The sequence below is a fragment of the Dipteris shenzhenensis genome, chromosome 20, assembly GCF_047967505.1.
Source record: "Dipteris shenzhenensis isolate YYH24624 ecotype China chromosome 20, Dip_SZ_1.0, whole genome shotgun sequence".
In the NCBI taxonomy this organism is placed as follows: Eukaryota; Viridiplantae; Streptophyta; class Polypodiopsida; order Gleicheniales; family Dipteridaceae; genus Dipteris; species Dipteris shenzhenensis.
The window spans coordinates 6672171-6687790 of record NC_141615.1 but is presented as its reverse complement, the minus strand read 5'-3'; positions in this window follow the sequence as shown (position 1 = coordinate 6687790).

Sequence of the window (15620 nt, the reverse complement as noted above, 5' to 3'; positions counted from 1 at the left end):
TCTCTCTCTCTCTCTCTCTCTCTCTCTCTCTCTCTCTCTCTCTCTCTCTCTCTCTCTCTCTCTCTGTGGCCCTTGTGCCTTCTGTCACACACTGCACTACATGGCTTTCTGTCACTCACCCCGCATGCTACGCAGCCACGTGGTTGATGATGGGATCGTTTAGCTCTCTCTGACTTGCAGTTACGCTGTGTCGTTAGTCGCCACATGCGTGTGCGTGTGCGTCGCCCTACCCCCTCATACACGTACCTTCCTACCTCTTGTATACGCGTCGATGTGCATTTACTCCCGCCTGCTCTGGTTGGTGGGCCCTCCAAATCTCTCCTTCGCATTGTCATGTGGCTGGCCACGCACTACAGTTGTTTGCCAGCGTGTCCATCCATATTTGTCTACCAAACTGCTGCCACTTCAGTAGCCCCATAGCACGATGACACATGATGTGATTGGAGTCACCGCTGGCACAAATTGTAGTGTTGCTACCGGTTCCCGTCACATGGGCCATTGCCCATATATCTTGTGCCCACACCTTTGCATCACTGTGCCACATGGCATTTTCATGGCAGTCACTCATCTCTGTCTCCATGTGGCACTCTAGCCCTCTTCGCCTATCTCTGTCTTGTGCCATGTGGCACTTTTGCTAGCCCCCTAGTACTGAGCAGATTGGCGGCGTCAGACATACCAGTTCTACGTGTCAGATTGGCGGCATCAAACTGCTCAAACTGCCCTCATCACCGCACATCCTCGCTCCACATCAGTGCCCTGCCTCTGTGACATGGCTACTCGTTTGCGCCACCACCTTCAGCATCTTTGCCCTACGTTTGCCACGTGTGGCACTCACCAGTCTCGTCGTTGTGCCATGTCAATAATTGCACCGTGCCCCAGGGGCGACTATGGCGATACATTTACTATCCTCTGTGGCGCCCCATGCAATCGTGCCATGTGGTGTCGAGTCACGTCAAGCCAACAGTCGCTTCCACCCTTCAGCCATCGTTCATTTACTCACCCAGTGTCCTCTATGGCGCCCCTTTGCCATTGTGCCAAGTGGTGCTCCAATGTTCTCTCCTTGAACCTCCTTCCTCTGCCTCGAACCTCCTCTCTTGTTGTCGAGCCTCCCTCAAACCTCCGCTTCATGCCGAGCTGCCTCTGCCAAACCTCCCTCCTTGCCTGTCTCGAATTAGCATCCATATAGAATAGAATAGATGTGTGATAAGAAAGGAAAAATATGTATTTTAAAGGCATTTCTTTTTAATTTAAGGTGATTGGTCTATGTATGCTCCAGTAAATTGTTTATAGGCTGTTTCAATGCATGTATTCAGTGACTCAGTTTTCTTTGGCCTACCCCCCCTTCTCTCTCTCTCTCTCTCTCTCTCTCTCTCTCTCTCTCTCTCTTTGTTTGTGTGTGTGTCTCTCTCTCTCTCTCTCTCTCTCTCTCTCTCTCTCTCTCTCTCTCTCTCTCTTCTTCTTCTTCTGCCCGAAGGGGAGGTCTAATTGGAGATGAGAAGTTAATTCCATAATTGGAATTATTGATTTTGTTGAGTTTTTTGAGGGCCTTCCCCCGTTTTCTCCCCCTTTTTTGGACCTGCCCTGGGCTACCCTTTTTTTCCTTCCCTGGGGAGTAGGCTATAGGCTTTTTGATTTGGAAAGGGAAAATATGGATTTATTCTGTTTGCATTCTTCATGAATTGTGATTGGTGTTGCATGCCTCTTGCTTAGAGCGCCGTGTGGCATCACACGTTGTGACTCCTTGTGGAATCTTTCAATTCCACCGACTTTATGTCTGGTTGTGCATTCATGCATTTTTTACGTTGATGTCACTCGCTTCCAGGTTTCATTATGTGTACGTGCGTTTATATTGAGGCGGGTGCTGCTGCAGGGCATCAAGATCATTGGAGGTCTCCGTGATTCTCTTTTGGCATACCTTATCGTGCGGAAGTAAAACATAGGCATCTCCTCATGGCAACGCCGTGCTGCTGTGATGACACTCAAAATTAGAGGCGAGGGAAAGCATTGTTTCTATTTGATGATTCTTATTTGTAAGACCTTGCACCCAGAAGTGCAGTGGAGCAAGCTCCTGATGCCATCGCTCTGCTGTTGCCTCGGTTGCCCTCTGCATGTAGGTAGGGGAATACTATGCGCATATTTCTTGGCAGAATCATGGTGAACTCCAATTGTTTCCCTTTTTGGTCGTGTCATCAATTGGTTACGGATTGTGCTTGTCATTATGGATGCCTTTCGCAAGTGTCCATCCTCGATACTCCCATCTGCTCTATAATACGCAGTCCTCCTTCTGCTTTAGCCATGCCTTTTGCTCTTGAGGTCTACATTGAATCCATGGAGACAAGTATCATCCACCTCAAAATTGGGCAAGTTCTTAGATCTATTGCATGTAGCACCGACTCACGGAGAGTCCTCATTTGTATGCCCTTGTAAAACTAAATGTTTGAAAAATTCTCCAGGATTTGAAACTTTTATGTAAAAAAATTTAAAGTCTCACCAGGATTTACATATTTTAATTCAAAATTCAAAAGAAAATACATAGAAGTGTAGTACATCTTGTCAACTTTGTGAAACTAAAAAAAAAAGTTTGATAAACTTTCGCCAAGGTTATATTAATATATAAGCATAGCTTTGATAAAAACATCCATGGAGCTCAATGCTTACTAACAATCTTCCAAACAACATCACTTAAAAAGAATAGCAACAATTAACATTTGCAAGCAACCAACAACAAACATTAACATTCTACTAAGAAACCTGCAGACACTTATTAAACAAATAAGACCAAAAATCCAATCATACACCATCGATGACTTTAACATAGACTTCTTTAAAAAAAGCAAACAACTTTCCAATTTACAAGAATTCATGGACAAACAACACATGAAACAACTGATTACATCACCAACTACAATACATGACACAATTGATTACATCACCAACTACAATACATGGGTCAACATTAGACCACATATGGACAAATAATCATTTGCAAAGTGATTTTAATGGGACAAATTTTATTTACAGAAGTGACCATTCCCTTATTTATACAAGCACCTTTGACACACTTTGAATGTTCAAATACTTAGGGCAGGCCAAGTGAATAAAATTCACCTTGTTCTCTGTCTCTGTCTCTGTCTCTCTCTCTCTCTCTCTCTCTCTCTCTCTTTTTGTGAGAATCTCTCTCTCTCTCTCTCTCTCTCTCTCTCTCTCACTCACACACACACACACACACACACACACATTGCCTTAATTGTAGCATTGACCATTTTGGTAAAGGTTGAAGCAATATGATGTTTGGGATAGCATGGTAATTTAAGGATAGCCTAAAAATAGGTTGTACGAGGCCTTCTATTTGAAGGGAAATTACATTTGCAAGTCAAGTTTACATCGATCCTTTTGTAAAGATAAGTTCGAGAGGGTATTTGGAAAAGAACACTTCTCTTGATAGGTGTGTGATAAAACGCCTAGCGTAGAAGCTTGCGTGAAGTAAGGCTAAGATAGTTTGCTTCTATTTATCTTCGAGTTTTATTCACCACTTTTGTGATCACTCACAGTGATGTTATATGGTGAGTTTCTATATTGAGAATACTTTGCTTATTTGAGGCTTATTTAGCCTGGTCATTCCAACCTATTAGAAAATCATTTGAAGGTTTCCTCCCGCTATATCCTATAAGCTATATAAAGACTCTATTGCTCATACTAACTAGTAACTACAATCTTTCCAACATCAAAACACCAAAAGTGTGGAGATAGCTATAATGAGTTGATAGAAGAATTGAGTGATTGTTGTATCTGTGAATGCTCGCAATCAGATAAGCACTTCCATGACACTATTGAATTTGATAGTTTTCTTTCCATCGACCTTGCAAAAAAGAAAGCCATGATTTTGCAAAAAGAAAATTTGCTTGCTTTCAAAACAACCTACTTCCACGACAATGTCTATGCAAATTTTACGCTCCCTTTGCTATTGTAATCTACATATTCTTTTGCATATTGAATGCTGTGCCACGGGAGGCAAGATATACCAAATTGGCCAATTAAACATAGGGTAATGAGCGACGAGTAATAACATGAGAGAAGTAGTGCTCTGTTTCACTTGCTCTAGACAAATGACTTGCAATTTATATTGATTTGTAATGAGTGGCATATGATGAAGTAGTAGATGTTTAAATCAGTAGTGGTTTTGGACAAGTGTTCTCCTTGAAGTGATTTGTTGCGCGGCTAACTTGTGTACAGGCTTGGATTCTTACAACGAAATGTGCTATGACCTTGAAGAATGTAAAGGAAATATTGGTGAAGTTACACAATGGCCTTCAAATTTTCAAGGAGGAATTAAAGCATAAATGCTCCCTTTTTTATTAGCATCAGGAGCTTATCTTGACGTTGGAAAGGCAATGTTGAACAAATATGGAGAGAGGAGAGGAGAAGAGTGAAGATGAGGAGAGAGGGCACAACTAGAGAGCACACCACAAATGACTAAGTTTACACTAGATTTAGTTGAAAATGATGAATATATAAAAACCCCTTTAGGGTTAGGGTTTCTTATCCTTTCCATCACACATGATGTTGAGATGAATCCTCAACACCTGCCCTCAAGGTCAACATCATGAAGTAGTTCCCTCCTACAGGCACTTTTCCTTCTACTACAGCAACTCTTTGCTCTCCTACAGGAGCTTTTTTCCTCTTTCTTTTCCTTCTCATATAGGATACAACTGCTCTTTCCTCTCTTACAACTATTGTTTTCCCAACAGGCATGGTCTGGAACACAATGACACAAGGTGGTAATGTTGTGAGCTCCTGTGTTCTGGAGGCATGGTCAGGAAGAAAGTGACACAAGCTGGCAATATTGTGAGCTCTAGTGTGTTATAGAGGCATGGTCAGGAACAAAGTGACCAAAGTGGCCAAAGATGGCAATATTGTGAGCTCTAGTGTGTTCTAGAGGCATGGTCAAGAAGAAAGTGATAGAAATTGACAATATCACAAGCTCTAGTGTGTTCTAGAACATGAAAAATGCATTGGATGACTTGAACTTATAGTTTGACTAACTAGATAGTCATGGAAGGTTTTGCCAAGGGTCCACATAAGCTTCCCAAGAGGAGGGATGTATTTCTTAGACTATGTACCTTCCTTGCCTATCTTCTTTACAAGATCCTATTTCAACATAGGAGTGGGAAGTAGTGGAATCTTTGATTTAACTGAAAGAATACCATTTAGTCATGGAAAACGAAATGTATAGTCCTTTAACTTTACTTGAAATGGTGAAATAGTAGGCAAGAATCTAGAGAAATGCATGAAAATGTCCATTTTATCCCTCGTGCAACATCAAACAATGTGTTTAACAGTACAAGCTATCCATAAATTGTAGGTTGGGCATTTTGGAACTTGCATAGGTTTTCTTCATGACTTGGAGGACATTAAAAGCATTGATCGTTTTATTGTGTGGTTTCAGGTCCAAAGTTTTCAGGTAATATGTATAAAGTTTTCATGCTTAAAGTTTTCATGTCTAAAGTTTACAGATTATACCTATTTGCCTTGCTTGCATCATTAAAGGAGACAATGCCATGATGGTAAGCATCATATGTATTGATTTATATTATATGGTCTTTTAATGTAATGTGCTTTGTTAGGTCTACTAATGTAATGGTTGTTGAATTGATGCAAGAGGCATTTGAGATCACTTATTGGTGCACTATATTAGTCGAGCAGGAGGATACGTTGTGGTCTTCCACATCCAATTTTAAGAATGGCCTACTTAACTACTGAAGTGCATCAAAGTATTGATAGCTTGATCATTGTGCATCACATGGCTTCCCCTATTGCATTGTATCCCATTGGCAATGGTGTAAAAAACTTTGTGCTTGGCTACCCTGAGAGGAGAGCGTTAATGGTATTAGTGTTAGGATCTTACTTGGGGATTTCAAAAGCCTCTTTTTTCTATGTATTAGTGGTAGTAAAGAGGAGGTACAGGCTATGAAGAGTCTTTGTCTTTGAATGGAGAGATTATAATACAAAAATGTACATTTTATCACATTCTCTTCCTTGCAAGATACCATGTCATAAGCAATAATTTTGATTGAGTCATGGTTGAAATTTTGAATGTGTTGTTAATTCAATATAAGGTAGTGTCACTTTGAATTGTACAGTATTGAATACACCACCTCCAAATTTGTTGTGTGAGAGGTGAACTTTTAGATGCAAACTTGTCCCTTTTCCTTCATTTGTATCCAAAGTAATTACAAATTTATGACCCCCTCAACTTGTGACTGATTTTCGAAGGTCTTCTACATTGAATTTGAACATATGGGGAAAAATACCTATTTTCCCAGTCAAATATCATAGAGCTACTCATGCTCTTGATTTTGAACTAAAAAGATTTGCAATCGGAGTTATAGCTATTTTACTATTCTCTTCATATTCCATGCAATAAAGTTCTATTACTTGTATATATATTTTTGTAAAACTAATTTAGGAACATATTATGAATATTCCAAGTCAAAATAATACTCTCGACCAAGTTTGGTAATTTTGGTGACCATTTTTGGCAAATGTAGGAGGAATTTGACCATGGCGCAGAAGGCAAAGTTGGTCAAGACATCATGGGGTGTCCAAAAATGCACAAACCCCTGCCATGGTGTGAATTTGGCCATCTGGAGGCAAAGTTGGTCAAGACATCATGGGGTGTCCAAAAATGCACAAACCCCTGCCATGGTGTGAATTTGGCCATCTGGAGGGTCTCCAGATGGCCAAATTCACACCATGGCAGGGGTTTGTTTTTGGACACCCCATGATGTCGACCAACTTTGCCTTCTGCGCCATAGTCAAATTCCTCTTTTATTTGCCAAAAATGGACATCAAAATGGAAGTTGTCAAACTCCTTCATCTACCTCTTCAAAATCTATATTTCTTCATAAGAAATCATGAAGTGCATCAATCCTTTACAAGGTGATATAGTAGTAGCAAACCTAAAAATTAAAATAAAAGATACATGGACATAGCCAACCTCCATGACTAAGAAAACATAGAAAATGAAAATTTTAGATTCCTCTTCAAAATATATATTTTCTCATGTAATGCATCAAATTATTTCAAGGTGATTAAGTGATATGAAATCAAATATTTCATTGACATAGCCAACCTAAAAGGTGGCTCCAAAGGCAAGATAAACAAAGAAAATGAAAATTTACAAGGTGATGTAGTGGAAGATCAAAGTCTTATGGATTAAATTAAAAATTACATTGACATAGCCAACCTACAAGGTTCCTCCAAAGCCCAAGAAATTATATAGAGAATATATTGCCTATACTAGAGCTGTGCTACAAGGCACATAAGTTGTCATATTGACCAATCGTCATTTGCTAAGTTACTTTGTAAATATTTTCTTTTCCATGTTTATCTATGTTGAAGTTGATGCATCTATAAAGACACATGGATTTCAATTAGGTAGATGAAGGAATTTGATAGTTTGGGCCATTCCAATGTTCATTTTTTGCAAATGTTGAAGGAATTTGACTGTGGCACTAAAGACAAAGTTGGTCAGATTTTTGGACACCCCATGATGTCTTGACCGACTTTGCCTTCTCCGCCGCGATCAAATTCCTCCTACATTTGCCAAAAATTGACATTGAAATGGCCAAGGTTGTCAAATTTCTTTATCTACCCCTTCAAAATCTATATTTCTTCATAGAAAATCATAAAATGCATCAATCCTTTACAAGGTGATGTAGGAAAATCTCAAATTTTGGTTTTTAAACACTCCATCTAATCAATGTGGTGCCATGGTCAAATCCCTTCTACATATGTATTGGAATGGCCAAACTTGGCAAACAACATTTTATTGACTTGTAAGTTACATCAAAATGTGATATAACTTTTGTGTGCAAGCTGATATAAAAAAAGATGCAATATTAAAAACAACAGATAATTAAAATACACACAACAAAAGATTCACCATTTGGCCATAGATACATGAAATTTTTTCGCTTGTAAGAGGTGTTTGTATTTCAAATTGTATTACAAAGAGGCTTCATAGCTTGTTTCTCTTCTTCACTCGTAAGTTCTTATAATCTCATGTACAACACATTGGAATGGATCACGTAGGTTGCCTTGGGATGATACTGTGAATTCTCCATGCCTTCTTGTTCCAAATGGATAGATTCTCCATTCCTGCTTGCTACTACACACATAAAGAAACATCATTTTAGAAATTTAAATTTAAACAGATGTAATGCATGATGTGAATTCTTCTTCTTTAATAAACTTTTGAGCTTCAAGACTTACATTAGCAGCATCACAAGCTCCAGGCATCTCATTTGCATCACCATTCCCATCAAGTCCTGCATCACCTCCAAAACAACTTGCTCATGCATGACTGTGTCTTTCGATATGAAGAGTCCATATCATCCATGCCCACCATTCTCATATCATCCTCCATGAAGGTCCTGAAAGAACAACTAAGGGAACCTTAGCAAAAGCAATGCACCACTGTGGATAATCCAAAGTAAGAAATTACATTGAAACACTATGAAATCAGCATTTTATCTCATATTCTTCTCTTTAGAGCACCTACTGAGGTTCAAGATGCTTCTTTTCTTGAAAAAAACAATCAGGGATCACATATTGATCCTGCAACTGTATGGTCACATGGTAACATGGGAGATCTCCACAAATGGTGCCATTAGTAGTCACAGAGTTTACAGAGACTGTGATAGGCCATGATAGAAGGTAGGTGATCTTTGAGGAGGGATGAGAAGGACCATGAATGATTACGAGGGAGGAGAAGCAAGCGGAGGACTAGGTGTGAGGATGAAGGCAAACGAACACACGTGAGTAGGAGGAGTAGAAGCAACAGGAGCAGGCGTGAGCATGAGGCAAGAAGAGCTTGCATGAGTAGCAGGAATGAGGAGTAGGCATGAGCATGAGGGAAGATGAGAATGGATGAGCATGAGGGAGGAGGAGGAGCAGGAAAAAGCAATAGGGGGGGAGGAGGAGGAAGCATGTGGGAGGAGGGAGGAGGAGGAAAAAGCAGCAGGGGGAGGAGGAGGATGCATGTGGGAGGAGGGAGGAGGAGTCGTGTGGAAAAAGGGAGAAGGAGGGGGGGAGGGAGGTAGGAGGAGGGAGGAGGAGGAGGAGGAGAAGGAATGGGACGTGTGGAAGAGGAGGAGGAGGGAGACAAGGAGGAGGATGGGGGGAGGAGGAGGGAATTCAAATTCAAATTCAAAAGTTTGACTTTGGAGGATGGGGGGAGGAGGGAGAGAGAGGGAATTCAAATTCAAAATTCAAAATTTTGACTTTGGGAAAAGTGCCCCTCCTTGGTGTAAGAGGTGGCCCCCTCCTAGGTGTAAGAGGTGGGATCAACTGGGCTTAACCGACCTAGGTAAGGGGGTTAGGACTCCCTTGGACCCCACAAGAGGACTTACATTAGGCCTAATCCATTTCTTAACCCATTCCTTATGAGGCCCTTTTGAGACCCCAATTCTCCCCTAATGAAGGTCGCACAATTCCCAAGTGTTGTTTTTGTACAAAGCTTCCATTTCTTCATTCATAGCAGTTTGCCATTCTGGCTTGTCAACTATGTCTTTGAAGTAGAATGGCTCCTTTGTACCCATGATGGTAGTCATAAGAGCATAATTAGTAGTTTCAATCTGAATTGCTTTGTGTTTCTGAGCATATGTCAACCTCGCTAGTGGTCTACTTTCCCTAGTAGATTCTCTGAGTTGCTGTTCTTCACGGGGTGTTTGGCAATTCTTGTTCTTCTTCCTCAACCTTTTCAATAGGTCACTGAGTGACAAAATATGAAGAGGGGAGAGGAGAAGAGTGGAGATGAGGAGAGAGGGCACAACTAGAGAGCACACCACAAATGACTAATTGTACACTAGATTTAGTTGAAAAAATAGAATATATACAAACCCATTTAAGGTTAGGGTTAGGGGATCTAACCCTTTCCTTTATAGCACTCTATAAGGTTAGTGCTATGCACATATGAGCACATGATGGTGCTATGCACATGTGATCACATGATGTTGAGCGTGAACTCTCAACACCTTCCCTCAAGATCAACATCATGAAGTAGGCCTTTCCTCAAGATGATGATTCTGGGGAATCGAAGAAGGACTGAGCATTACATTCCATCACACCCCTTTAATGGGAATGTCCTTTCTCTGCGTCAAACCAAGAGCTAGTTGGTGTTTCTCAAATAGCTCTTTACCGAATGGTTTGGTAAAGATGTCTGCAACATTTTCTTTGCTATCACAATGCTACAGTGTGATGTCACCAAGTAACACTCTTTCTCTGATGAAGTGCTCTCTGACATCAATGTGCTTTGTCCTGGAGTGATATATTTGATTCTTGGCCAATGCTTGAGCTGATTAATTGTCACCACCTATAGTGAGTGCTCTATATTTTGCTTCAATCGAAGACAAAGAAATAGTTGGTTGTTTGTTTGACAACCATGATATAGCACCTTGACTAAGGAAAAATGCATATCCCTGTGTCGATCTCCTGGTCTCATGATCTTCGACATAGTCATTGTCACAATATCCATGCAACCGTGGATGACTTCCTCTGTATTCTATCCCATACTGTCTTGTACCTTTGATGTATTGCAAGACTCTTTTGGCTGCATTCCAATGAGACTCTTTTGGATTTGCCATAAACTTTGCTAGTGAGCTTACTGCATAGCAAATATCTGGCTGTGTGATTGTCAGATATATAAGAGATCCGATGAGCTGCCTATAGTATCTATCATTTACTGTAAGCTTTTCTAAATCTTTAGTAAGTTTCAAACTCTGTTCCATGGGAGTGGCTACAGTCTTGTAGTCTGCCATATGAAACTTCTTCAGGAGACTGTCAACATACTTGAGCTGACTCATGAATGTGCTATTTGAATCTCTCCAGAACTCAATTCCAAGACAATAGTGCATAACTCCAAGATCTTTCATGTCGAACTCTGCAGATAAGTCTTGTTTCAGTTTTCTGATGAAGCTATCCTTGCTTTCTGTCACAATCAGATCATCTACATACAAAAGTGCAATAGTAATGTCTTCCCCTTGAGCTTTGTAGTAGAGAGTATGATGTGCATTGGATTTCATGTATCCCAGATCAGCAAAATACTTGTCAATTCTGCTATATTAACTTCTGGGTGCTTGCTTTAAGCCATAGAGACTTTTCTTGAGATGGCAAACCTTATTCTCCTTTCCTGGTTCAACATAACCTGCTGGTTGTTGCATGTAGACTTCCTCATCTAGATAACCATTGAGAAATACATTCTTGAGATCAAGCTGATGCACATTCCATCTACTGAGTGTCGCTAGTGATATTAAGAACCATATGGAATCCATCTTTGCTACTGGAGCATAAGTCTCATCATAGTCCTGACCATATTGCTGTGCAAATCCTTTTGCAACTAGTTTGGCTTTGTATCTTTGAATACTTCCATTTGGATTGTACTTCACTTTGTATACCCATTTGTTTGCTATGGCCTTCTTTCCTGGTGGAAGGTCGCATAATTCCCAAGATTATTCTTATACAAAGCATCCATTTCTTCATTCATAGCAGTTTGCCATTCTGGCTTGTCTACTGCGTCTTCGAAGTACACTGGCTCTTCTATAGCCACGATGGTAGTCATAAAAGCATAGTTGGTGGTTTCCACTTGAATTGCTTTGCCTTTCTGAGCATATGTCAATTTGGCTGGAGGTTTTCTTTCCCTAGTAGCCATCTGAGCTACTGTGGCTCTGCTTGGGGTGTTGTTGGCAATTCTTGCTCTTCTTCATCAACCTGTTCTGTAGATGATTGTGAGTCGATGCTTCTATCTCCTGTGTAGGTGAGGCTTTCCATTATGATATCTCATCAAAGATTACATCTCTGGAGATAATGACCTTGTGGTTGATGGGATCATACAATTTGTATGCTTTGCTTTCTTCACTGTAGCCAACCATGATGCATTTGCATGACTTCGCATCCAATTTCCTATGATGATCATCATGTATGTGGGCATATGCTATGCAACCAAATATGCAGAGATGCCCAATGTGTGGCTTGTGTCTAGTGAATGCTTCATAAGGAGTCATACCTTGTATCGGTTCGGTAGAAAGTCGATTAAGCAAGTAGTTTGCTATAGCTATTGCTTTTGCCCAATACTAATTTGGAAGATGCTTTTCACTAAGCATTGCTCTAGCACTGTCTGCTAAAGTCCCATTCTTCCTTTCAGCTCATGCATTCTGCTGAGGAGTATTTGCACATGTGAATTGTCTTCGAATGCCATGATTTTTGCAAAAGTTCATGAATGCTGAAGACATGTATTCGCCTCCTCTATCTGATCTCATGACCTTGATCTTTCAGGCACCTGTCTGGTTTTCTACCATGGCTTTGAATTCTTGAAATCTGGAAAACACTTCAGATTTCTCTTTTAGAAAGTAGATCCAACAGTATCTACTGTAGTCGTCGATGAAAGTCAAGTAGTAAAGTGAACCATTGATGGTGCGGCTCTGGGCATAACCCCATACATCTGTATGTATCAAATCAAGAATACCTCGTGCACGAGAGGTACTTTTGCTAAAGTTGGTTCGCTTTTATTTGCCGAAGCAGCATGCTTTGCAAACCTTTCCAAGAAACTGTAGCTTCAGAATCCCAATTGCCATATTCTGATTCCTGAGATCTAACAAGTACTTGAAGTTGACATGACCATATCTCTTGTGCCATTTTGTAGATAGTGGCATCTGTTGCAATTGAGCTGACATGGCATGCTTATCTGGTACTGTAGCTAGCATTATGCATAAGCGTCCTTCCTTGACACCTTTTGCTACTAGTTGACATCTTTTGGATTTGTCTTTGATAGTGCATTCATCACGTCAAAGATGACTTTGTAATTGTGTTCCGTCATTTGACCTACTAACAAGAGGTTCTTGTTGAGCTTCGAAACATAGAGGACATCTTTCACTAATCCTTTCGTACCAGTGAAATTGTTCATAGGGATAACACATGTCCCTTGAACTGGATTCGGTGTATTGTCTGCTGTGTAGATGACATTTTTCTAACCTTCTAATGGGTACATTTCTGTGAACCATTCTTGATGATTTGTCATGTGAGATGATGCACCGTTGTTGATGTACCAAGGATCCTATTCCACTTGGTCGACTTGATAGCTGAAATCCTCTTTGGGATTATAATTAGTGTCTGGGTACACTGTATTAGTCTGATACATTTCCTCACTTGCAAGAAACATATTTCCATGTTCATTTGCAAAATGACTGTGACTAGAATGTCCATGATGATTTCCTCTGCCTCGGAAATTCCCTCGATTAGTGTTGGATTGACCGCCTTGGTCGTACTACTTCTTGCGGCAATCTCTTTCATAGTGTCCAAAATTGTGACAGTAGTTGCACTAATGTTTGACACGTTGGTGGATGCATACCCTCGTCCTTGAAATCTTCCTCGATTGGAATGATTTCCTTTTTGCTAATTCTGATGTTGTTGAGGATGATGCTAATGTTGATGTTGATGCTGACTTTGATTTTGTCGCTGATGATGACCACTTTTTTGATATGATCTACCTCTGCCTTTGCCTTTGCCTCTGCTTCTGTCTAAAGCTGTGAATGCCTGATCATTAGAATGACCTTTACATGCTTGAATTGCCTGAGTCCCGAGTTCTTCACCAAGTAGGACTGACTGAAGTTCTTCCAATGTTGGAATTTGCCATTGAATGGCAATACTCTAGACTAGATTCTCATATCCCTCTCCTAGTCCATTCAGGATTACTTGAACCATTTCTGCAGGTTCATAGTCTCTCCTGATTGTTGTAGGCTTTTATGTGGAGTACATAAGCATGACCGGTTTCACTGTTGTTGTGGAAACTTTGGTTGATCTGGTTTCTTAGGGTGAGAATCCTAGATGTGTTCTTGGACTCTTAGAGAGCTGCGAACATATCCCATGCTTCTTTTGATGTCTTCACTATGTTGAGCTATCCTAGCATGACATCTTGCACATTCTGCTTAATCAGATGATAGGCGTACTTGTCTTTCTTGTCCCATTCTGCCTGAACTCGGGCAATGGCAAGATCTGCTACTAGTGCAGAAATTATTTGTGTAGCTATAGATCCCGTTGCTGCTGCTGTGACAATAGATGGAGTAGAGCTACTTCCAATGGTCTAGGTGTAGACCCATCGACATACTCCCATTTGTCATGAAGTATAAGAATGGTCTCCATTTGGTATTTCCATGTACCATAATTGGAGTTGTCTAACGTAGTAGATGCCTCCAGATTGAGGTTGCTAGTCGTAGACATGGTGCAGGAAATGTACTCAAAAGTGTCGTGAAAATCTCTGTATGAATCAGCTGCAAATACACTGAATATGCCAAGTGAAATCTCTAAACTGTCGGTGAAGATAGAACTGCAATATATAAAATCTGATCTGTATTACAAGGCTTGTGGCAATGATGTCGGGAATAGCCAAGAGGCTTTACAAGGCTAAAATGATGTGCACGATGCCGTGAGATAGCGAAATAGGCTTTATAATGGTGGCATGTGTGTGTGAAATCAAATGCTATCTGCCCACTAAAAAAATATGCAATGCCTCTGTACTCTCTGAAGTCTGCTCATCGAACTAATGAACATAAGGTTTTAGGTAATGTAATGATGTGAAACCGTATGTGAGTGTATGGACTGACTCCGAGAAGGTACTAGTCGGGAATTTTGGGCATGGCTTAGATTGGCAATTTGGGGAAATTCAAAGCATCCCCTCTATGGTGATCTAGTCTACTTTGATCTAGATCTATACCAACTATCGATCGATGAAAGAACAACAAATAATTCCTTTTCTTTTGTTCTTTTTAAGTGCTAGGTCAGATGCGTTGATGTAGAGGCAAATGTGCGGGAAGGAAGCGGTTTTGTCGGCAAGGCTCAAATGTGAGTGTAACTTGTGCCAAAATGCGCACGTAGAGCATAAAAAAATGAGCGACTTTCCTTTTTGGAGCATCCTCAAATTCTTCCTGGATCAAGAGATACGACTTGATCTAGATGGAGGGACAAAAGGAGTGCAAATGGTGCTCCATGATGATGTGTCACTGTGGGTCACATACAATGATGATGTGGCATTATGCCTGGCAAGAGGTATGCTAGTGAAGCCCTGTGCTGAGGTGGCAAGAGTGGTCACATGCAGTGACTGTGGAGCACTATGTGTGCCTGCAGAGGTCAGTGCTGATTGGACAGATGAGGTGGCACTGATGATGATGTCAGGAGATGATGTGATAATGATGATGTAGTAGCTGACATGGGCTGACATGGCACTGATGATGTAGCATAGGTGATGTGGCAGGTGACATGGTAGATGATGTGGCAATGATGATGTGTCCCTGATGACATGGTAGATAAGATGATATGGCTGATGTGGCAATCGTACCATGTGTCAAGAATTGAGAGGCTTATCTGCCATGTGGCAGATAAGATGACTTGGCATATGACTAGCTGATGTTGACGTGGTATATAGATAGGATGTGCCACGTGTTGTGATTTGGCTAACCAAAATCTTTTCTAGATTCTGATGGAATCAAGAAGATTCTATCATCGAAAGGCTTGAGCATAGATTGAGCGTCTTGAGTCTCCAAAGAGACATTTTGTCACGACGGTGGCAT